This window comes from Gossypium hirsutum, chromosome A13, assembly GCF_007990345.1.
Source record: "Gossypium hirsutum isolate 1008001.06 chromosome A13, Gossypium_hirsutum_v2.1, whole genome shotgun sequence".
NCBI lineage: Eukaryota > Viridiplantae > Streptophyta > Magnoliopsida > Malvales > Malvaceae > Gossypium > Gossypium hirsutum.
Genome location: NC_053436.1, coordinates 31,603,400 through 31,613,320, shown reverse-complemented (window position 1 = coordinate 31,613,320; position 9,921 = coordinate 31,603,400). Strand labels below are relative to the sequence as shown.

General features: G+C 36.6%; 1 pseudogene; it reads right to left on the bottom strand.

Moving 5' to 3' along the window:
* Positions 1-6,993: 6,993 nt before the first annotated feature.
* On the bottom strand, positions 6,994-7,909 carry LOC121212453 (protein TIC 214-like; annotated as a pseudogene).
* Between the last annotated feature and the right edge of the window lie 2,012 nt (positions 7,910-9,921).

Below are 9,921 nucleotides of genomic sequence, written 5' to 3'. Positions count from 1 at the left end.
CGCCCAAATTCAAAATTTACGAAACACATGGGCAAAAATTAGGACACAGGCGTGTCCCATAGTTGTGTGCCCCAAAATCTATATAAACCCCTCACTATTCATCATCTCCCTCCCCAAAAATCCCTAACCCTAGCCGCTGCAACTCCACACGCCCTACCCCACACGCCCGTGCACTGCCTACAACACCGATTTTGACACCCCAAGCTCCTTCCTTTTGCGTTTGTTTACTCTTTTCTCTCTATTTTCTTTAAATATGTTGCTTATTTCATGATTTCTCCACTCTATTGAACTATTTTGAATGAATATTCATAGTTATAATATTAAAACACTCATGCTTATTTTATAAAAATTTCGTCATTTTAGTTACTACATTATGCTGTACTCTTTCATTTTTCCTTGTTTCTATGAAATTTATGCTTACCCACATGCATTCATTCATATTCCCATTACATTATTCCCATGAATCCTATAACTTGATATATTTAGTTGTTTTAGTTTGTATCATCTAGTACGTAAATCTCATGAAATATTCATATTTAGTCTTGATTTTCCATACTATTCTTGGGGCATATTGGTTGAACTTCAATTTTTCAATATAGGTACAATGTTGTACTCACGTGGTAAGAAGACCGCTGTTCCTGCCTCGAAGAAGAGGAAAGAAGTAGCGTCATCCTCGGGTCCTACCACGGAGATTAGGCACCCGTTGCTCCAGGTTCCTTTGGGACCCCAGGAGGAATTATATCAGATATTACGGGCCCGACCCCTAGGTGTGGGCTGCTGCATTGACTGGGCCGCACTCGAACAGATTCAATTGGCTGACGCGATCCAAGCCCCCTGTCGACTGACCCGTGGGGGATCTTCTTTAAGATGGCGAGCCGACGTATCTCGAGTTCACATTGAAACTCTTCTCGACGTTCCATCTTCAGACCATCATGACCAATTTCGACGATCCTGGAATAGTCCAGTTCCACCTCGGTGGTCTAGTACGCCAGTTGAGCGTACCTGAGTTTGGGATTGCACTAGGGCTGTACACGGAGGAGTTCATAGACGAAAATGAACTCGACACCCTCCACCGCCACATCCACTACCCCCTTCAAAATTCTGGAGTAACCTTGTCCCTGCCTCAGCAACCTACGATCCTAGCTGCTCCAAGGCATTGGCTCTCCCTCCATCCTTGAGACACTCTAACAGGGAGACAAGAGAGCACTGGTGTCATCACCACCCATGACACCTATTTCTTATGGAGTTTGGAGAATGAGCACGTCATCGACCTTGCCTACTTTATTGTCCTCGCCATTCGCTACTAGAAAGAGCGGCACAAGAGAGGGGTCATCTCTATCCGGCCCTATGTGACTCGATTGGCTCGGTACTTTGGGCTCCTCAACACGGCATCACAATCATCCTCCCTTACTCTCATCAGCCAAATGTCCCCACAGGGCATCTCGAGCATGCTAAGTATGAGGATGATCGAGAAACGACGTGGCACATACCCTCCTCAGTACCACCTCACCCAGTCCACAAAGGAGGAGGACCCAGAGGACATTACTGATGATGTCCCTCCACGTCACAATGACCCACCGACTCAGCCACCACCTCCTCATCGTCCAGTTCATGTAGCGGCTTCATATTCTGACATCTCTGAGCGCCTTACACGATTTGAGCAGTAGTGTTTTCAGCGTTTTGATCACATTAATGCTACACTTCACTAGATTTGTCAGCACCTTCACATCTCATCGCCACCCCCACCTCGCGAACCATCTAGCGATGAAGGTGTTTAAAAAATTTTATTTATTATTTTATGTTTTTACTTTTATTCTGTTTTAAGACTACTTTTTATTTTTCTTTAAGCTTATTTTTATTAGGTTTTATAATTATTATTTTATAATTTTTAATTTTGGCTATTTCATTACGAGTAATTATGCTTCTTTATATTCCCTAAAAAGTTCCTGATTCTATCATAGTTATAAAGAAGCTCCAAAGCTCATCATCGCATAGGAACTAAAAACTCCACCAGGAAAGGTTCTCTATGACTGCCATGTCCTGCTCAACCCCGACCATAGCTACCACTAGATATAATATTCTTTTGGAGCAGGATTTATGGATTAATGAACCTCTACCACCACAGAGTATCCTCCTCCACTCTCATCATTGCTTTGGCCGATTATTCTCCATAACTCCAATTCAAGGAGTTCGTTCATCATTCAAGAAGTTTCACTTCTCTCCCTATCTTATGATTATACATCTATATTTTTTTCAATATATCTATCTTTATACATTGAGGGCAATGTACATCTTAAGTGTGGGAGGGTCATTTATATCATCATTAGAAATCCCTGAATTGTGTCTTATTCTCACGTGAATCACTCATATCATATTAGAATGAATTTTAGTTAATTTATGATTTTTATTGATATGTCTTGAATTAAAACATAGGCATTTATGCATTGATTGTTTAAACTTTAAGATATTAGGGAATCAAGCATGATAAGTTGATTTTTGAAGAATTAAAAACTTTTATGTTGTTTCCCTAAGTTTAAGTATTATCTTGAGTTGAAATTCACAAGTTTGAACATCAAAAAGCCATAATTTTTGTGAGATCTTGAGCCTTTAGAGCATATTTTACTCCTTTCATGCTCACTTTTATTATGAGTGCATCAGTATTGATTTGTTATTCTAGAACTTGCTTGATTATGTATGTCAAGACCACACCATTTGATTTGATATGTCAAAATGATAAAGGCACTTAGGTTTAACCCACTCACTCCAAAAAAGCCTACCTTCATAATTAACCCTTAGTGAACCCTTTTGAGCCTAACAAGCCATTAATTGATTTACCCTCAATATTAACCCATAACCCAATATTGTTGAAATCCCCTAATTTGATCCCTATTTTTTTCGAGATTTGATTTGAACTAATTGCTTAGCTATGTTTTTCTCTTCTATGTATTTGACTTGTTCTTAAAAAAAAGTGTACTTCAATACATATTAGTTGTAATTCGTCGTTTTTGAGCTTAAGTGTCAATTCCATATTCTGAGAAGAAGCTCACTTGTATTCAACTGATGACTAGTCATTTTTCTAGCTAGGTAATTTTTCAATTCAATCTCGATTCTAACATTTTCTTTCAGCTTGTGACCACACCCCCTAACCAAAACCATGTTACAACCTTTTAAAGACCTTTTTGATTGATGTATCAGCTCAATATATAGTGGTGGAGATTTGATTTTCAAGCAAGCCTATGGTAATAACTTTTCATATTGACTAATGAGTGCCTTTATTGATGTCCTTAAACACCTTGAGTGATTTGAGTGAATCTTTAGTGAGGATGTTAAACTCTGCGATATTTTGATCAAAGGTAATCACTTAGATAAGGGGAGACACCTATGTTTTTGTGATAAAATACTCAACTTGGAATGTTTGAAACTCTGATATACTTTTAGTTGAATTTTCAATGTATGAATACTTATGGATTATTTTGAGATATTATTGATAGGGGTTATAAATTGAGAAGAATTTATTTTGATTGTGAGTTGAGGATTTTGCTTGAGGACAAGCAAATGCTTAAGTGTGGGGGTATTTGATAAACCGTAAACTATACATATTTTTATCCCATGCTTAGCACATTTATGGATGATTTCTCCTCAGATTTGGTGAATTCGATACTCCTAATCCTTTAATTCCATGTTTTATACTTAAGTGAGCATAAGAGAGACAAAAGAGCGAGAAACGGGTTGAAAATGGAAAAAATGGACCCACGTGGGAAATCAACAAGGCCTGGACTTTCTCACATGGGCGTGTCAAACGGCCGTGTCCCTTTGGCAGGATCGAAGCATGACTTACATGGGTAGACTACACGCCCGTGCCTATTCAACAGCCTTGAACACAGGCTGGAGTAATCGTACAAGGACGTGTCCCTGTCGAGCCCAAGTATAGTCCTATTTGGAAAAGGCCAATTTTTAGGGCTCTTAGGCATTCAAAAGCCTATTTAAACACCTAAGGAGGCACTGAAAAAGGGGACGCAGAGTAGGAAGCAAGGAATTACTCAAGGAAAGCCGATTGATCCATCTCAGAAGCCGGATTCATCATCAAGACTGAAGATCTCCCTTCAAGTTCCTTCAAGAGTTTTGGGTTTTCTTATGTTTTGTTATCTTTATGCTTTTGAGATGTTTTCCTTCATAAGTATGAACTAAAACCCCTAAATACCTAAGGGGAATGAAACCTAAGATGATCTTGTTATTATTATCTGAATTGTATGATAAAGATTTAATTAGTTCTTAATTATGTGTTCTTAATTCTTGTTTTAATATTCCAGGATATTGATTCAAGTTAACGCTCTTATTCAGAGGAGGAATAGACTCTGTCTAAGAGTAAATTTTTCGTAATTAAGCAGAGTTGATTGCACGCCTAAAGGTAGGGTGACAAGATTTTACCGGATTAGGGTGAAACCTAATAAAGGAATCCATAGATCGATTTAATGCAATTCTAGTGTGTTAATTAGAAAGAGATTTCAATTATTCAACCAAGGGTTAGACGTTATTAGTCTCGAGAGAGATAATAATATAACTTAGGGATTTTTACGGATCAAGTCAAATGAATAAATCGTTTGATTCAGAGTCAAATAACAAGTGAAGTCTAGGTGGATTTTTCCTTAGGTATTGTCTTAATCAATCAAATTTTCTAAAAAGTATCTTCCCAAATTTTGTTTCTGTGCATTCTTAGTTTAGTAATTAGTTTAGATAACCAAACCTCTTGATTTTTAGGCTAGATAATAAAAAGGAAGTAAATACCAGTACTCGTGGTTCCTTTGGGTTCGACAATCGAGTTTTACTAAACTATACTACTGTTCGATAGGTACACTTGCCTTAATCGTGATAATAAGTTAGTTTCAAGAACGATTCATTTATAAATTTTTAAAACCTGTCACGAATATCACGCATCAGTGGTTGGTTGTGTGTTAATGTACCTCTGGGTTCTAGGTTCAAATCCTCATGTGTGTTTTGAGGAATGATTTTTGTATCTTAAAATTAGTTTTAAGTTTAAAAATATTTATTTATTTTTATTTCCATGTCAACATCCAATAGTTTTTATGTTTCTTTCCTATATGTTCTTCGTCTCTTTTCCACTTTATTCTCTGTAACATTTTCAATTTCCTTAGATTTTCTTTTTGCTTTTTCCGCTTTGTCATTTGTCAAGGGAGCTTTGTTCTCGAGTGTTTTGCTTGATTGGCTCCAAAATTAGGTAAGTTCTATCTTTTTTTTAATGGAGGAATTGCTTCAATTTTGTTGTGTTGCTTAAATTAAATTCTTATAATTAGTTGTGTTTGTAATTGAAGTCTCTAAATCTGCTTGGTAGAGCGAGTCTAACAATTTTGGGTGCTTAAATCACGAATTTAGGTGTGGGTTCGAAAACTCTTCCTTTTCATTATCGAAATTCTGATTTGATTTTGAGAAGCTCGACATATTTGGTGTGTTTCTGAAAATAACCAATTGTAGTGTCGATTGTTACAGTTTAGCTTGAAATATTGTGTGTTTTGGGTGTATTTTTGAGTTAACGAGGGTCGGGGGTTGTTTTGACATCAAAGGCATGTTATGCAGCCTGGTCCGGTATGAATTCATGACCACAAAGGTGGCCACACAGGCATATACTGTACACGGGCGGTCCACACGGCTATGTGAAATTAGGGATTAGGGGTTTTAAGGCAAATTTGGTGTCACATGGTCGTGTGGCTGATTTGGGGATTTTAGTTGATTTTCACACGGGCGTGTGTTTTGGACACATGGTCGTGTCCCATGAGTATACGGGGGTGTGAGACTTTCACACGACCGTGTCTACCCTACACCTTATTTAAGCACAAATGGATAGAGAGTTACACGAGCTATCCACAGGATAATGTTCATGGGTCACACGGGCGTGTGTCATAGTTACACTGCTGTGTGCATCTTTCACATAGGCGTGTTGACCCCCATATGGCCGTGTGGCCTTGTTTCACAAATTTTAATACTGTGTCAGTTTGTGACTTGTTGGTGTTCCTGTGTGTTCTGACCCTCAGTTAGGCTTTACTAAAGTCGGTAAAGACTTTGATTATTTCAGATTTGTGCGTCAATTTGATCGCTTTCCATACTTCACAAACAGCAGCTAGTTCAAGACTCCATTTCCTAGCCTCGTGGATAATTTCATTACCCTCGAGGGCAAGGTCACGTCCCTCATTACGAGCTTGTACACATGATTCTAAAGCTACTCAATTAGCTACGGCACCCGGTGCATTTCCCCAAGGGTGTCCTAAAGTTCCTCCACCGAATTATAGTACAAACTCATCTCCAAAGATCTCGGTCAAAGTAGGCATATGCCAAACGTGAATACCCCCCGAAGCTATGGGCAGAACACCTGGCATAGAAACCCAATCTTGAGTGAAATAAATACCACAGCTTCGATCTTTTTCAATAAAATCATCACGTAGTAAATCAATCAGTATACAATTCATCAAAAGACCATTCTTCTGGTGTGAAAAAATATATTGTTTTTTGTATCATTTCCCCAAAAGTTGCTAAATTGGGTGGATACGTAAAAGATATTTTTTCTTTTCCATCACTTTGACATGTATAAAAAAAATATTGTGACATTTCATTTTTTATAGCATTTTCAACCCGGTCGTTTTTTATATATCGCAAAGGTCGATTTCATTGTTTAGAATCAAAAAGAAGTGTCACAAGAGGTTTTTCAATCCATAATAAATATTTATCTTCTTTTTTATTTAATATTTCTAACTTCGAGCTTTCTTAATTCCTATCCAGATACGAAGTTTCATAAACAGGTCAATTTTTATAGTATGTCTCTTTAAAATGAAAGTGGCGTTCGCCCTTTTTTTTTCTAGTCACTTGTAGCTTTTCTGTTTCGTCGATTTTGCTCTGATACACCTCTTTCTCCAAAAAAAGGGAAGAAGAAGTATTTTCTTCGTTCCCTTGTTTCTGGTTAGCCCTTCCCCCTTTGGAAATAGTTTATATTTCTATGTTCCTTTCTTCCTCACTTCCCCCTACTTCTTCTGGTTCAAAAATTCCTTTTAGTTTATTAGTTAGAATGGGTGACGGTATTTTGCCTAAATAGTAAACACAGGTAATAAATAATAGAATACTAAAGATTCGAGCCATAGAATTTCTAAATTCTAATACAAGATACTTATTAGATCGACTAAGCACATTAGACCTAATTAAATTATTTTGTTGTATCCAGACTAATACCAACCCAACCCATTTCATCAATAAAATATGACCAATAAACCAACCAACAAAACTACTTGTTACACATAACATATTGTTGTTGCATCAAAACATATAAATGTTGACTAATTTGGCTAACATTGAACTTGGTAAAATGAAATGGTTGAATAATTGAATAATGAGATTATTCAGGAATACACATTGAATGCTAAGGTTACGCATTGAATTTCTGGTAGGACGTCTATGATAAAAAAAAGTCTTTGTGATTGTTCCCGAAGAAATGAAACAAAAGATATAGTAGAGCTAGGACAGTTATTGTATGAAGTTTACCCAATGCTAAATGCATAGGTACATAGTAGATTGATATGAACATCATGAGCTGGCCTGCAATAAACCCAGTTCCTACTAATACTCTCTTCTCGATTCCTTCTTTTCCTTCTTTCATAACCCGAGCTTGTAGAAGGAAGATATAAGAGGAACCTATGGATAGTGTGGTCAGAAATCCATAATAGAGTCTGACCATAATTACTGAATTGATTATCGTCATGTATAAGGATATTAGATTCCCTGGTATAAAATATTTTAAAATCATCATTAACCTCCCTTTTTTTCTTTTCTATTTCTGGATTATTATATGATGATTTTTGAACTTTCCATATACATATATAGAAATAGAAAAAAATAGACTAGAACCGACATCTCTTACTAGAGCCTCAATTTAATAGTTCGACTAAGTGTTATATGGTGTTTTGGTAAATAGTTACAAACATGATAGTTTCTGAATGTGACCGATTGAGCTTGTGAGTTTAGGCTTCCGTGTGAATGTGTGTACGTGGTGTGCATTCTGTAATCGCATGGGAATTCTATAATTGATTGACTAAATATGAGCTTCTGTGTCTATGTTATTGATAGTGTTTGATGTGCATTCATTGATGAGCATCAAATTGGGGGTTTTGGTTGTGAAGAGAAGGAAATCTGATCTGATTTGGAAGTTTCAACTGCAATACGTCTGTATAGCGGTTTACCGCACAGTATGATACATATGTCAACTCAGCTGCATATTGTCATTTTCATGGCTTAGTTCCACATTTACGGTGTGTAGGGTTGGATGGGCCTTTCAAGGTCCTATGTGGTGTGCATGGTTGGTTGGGCTTCTTATAGCTCTTACGTGGTTTGAAGGGGGATCGGAGTGTTGTTTGTCTCGATGGGTGGGTCTATTCTTTATTTGATGCTCACATTCTGCATTAGATTACATATTTGTTTGTCTGAACGTTGAGGGTACTTATTTTGTTTTCATTAAACCACATAATCTTGTGTGATTAAGTAACATATGTGTTTGGAATTTTGTATTTGCATTTTGTATTACTAATTAAAAGTTTTCATATGTCTGATCGGTGGTTCGAGTAATGTAGTTATGGCATTTTGGATTGATTCTTCGTCCTTTGCTTCTTATGATTAGTTTCAGACTCACACTAAGCTCGTATAGCTCACCCCTTTAGTTTTCCCCTTTTCAGGTACTCACATTTTTTGTAGCTGGATTTGGCATGTTGGAGGTCTCGGAGTAATGCATTTTAAGTTAGGCTAATAAACTTATTTTGCAAATACTTAAATTTGTAAACTGTTTTGGAGTGTAAAATTTTTTAGAGGAACTGTGTTACTCCATAACCAAGCATAATCGAATTTAACATATAAATTAAGCCATTTTCGCCATAGCTTTTGTACATAACCAAAGTTCATTATTTCAAAATGTAATCCAGCCTATACATGCCATAGTTCCAAAATGAAACTTATAAAATACCGAAGGCGATCGATAATGTGATAGACTTTGCTGACGATCCTCGAGCTTCTAACTTGAATCCAAAATCTATAAAACAAAGTAAACATGAAAACACAGAGTAAGCTATTATAGCTTAGTAATTCATAAGCAAATAAACAACCCCATGGTATAATCAACTCATTTTAAGCTAAATTGGATTACATTATCATTACCCAGCTTAATCTCAAACCTACAAGTAAGATAAATAATACATTTTCATGCACAATTTTACCTTGGCCGAATGCTCACATAATCATATTAACCAAATGTCAATCAACTTCCTAAGCTAAAATGTTATTATATAATCAAACACACATATACATATTTACATAAGCTCAAGAATCTGATTATAGTATCATGTACATATACTACTAATATGGCCGAATATACATGTTCACATATATACGCATATCCAAGAATCAGTTCCATAATATTCATACCATTTGTTCAAAAACCGAATACACTTATATACATGTATATTTATCCTTTGCATCACATATAACTTGTAACAACTTTCAAGTTACATACTTACCTTATTACTAGTAGCTGATAAGCTAACTCATACCTGGCCTTTTAACTTGTTTTACACATCTGATCATGATTTACCTTTGCCCGATGAACCATTAGGAATTGGCTAGGGCACTTGGATAGTCACAAATATATCATACAATGCCAATGTCCCAAACGTGGTCTTACATGTAATCACATATCGATGCCACTATCCCAGATAGGGTCTTACTTGCACACATATATCGGAGTCACATATCGATGCCATGGTCTTAGTCGCACACATATATTGACATCCTATGTCATGACATATGTATCCTAACTATTCCTAAGGTTCATACAAGGCTTTCGGACATCGTAACTCGGTCGAAACGAATTCAGAAACA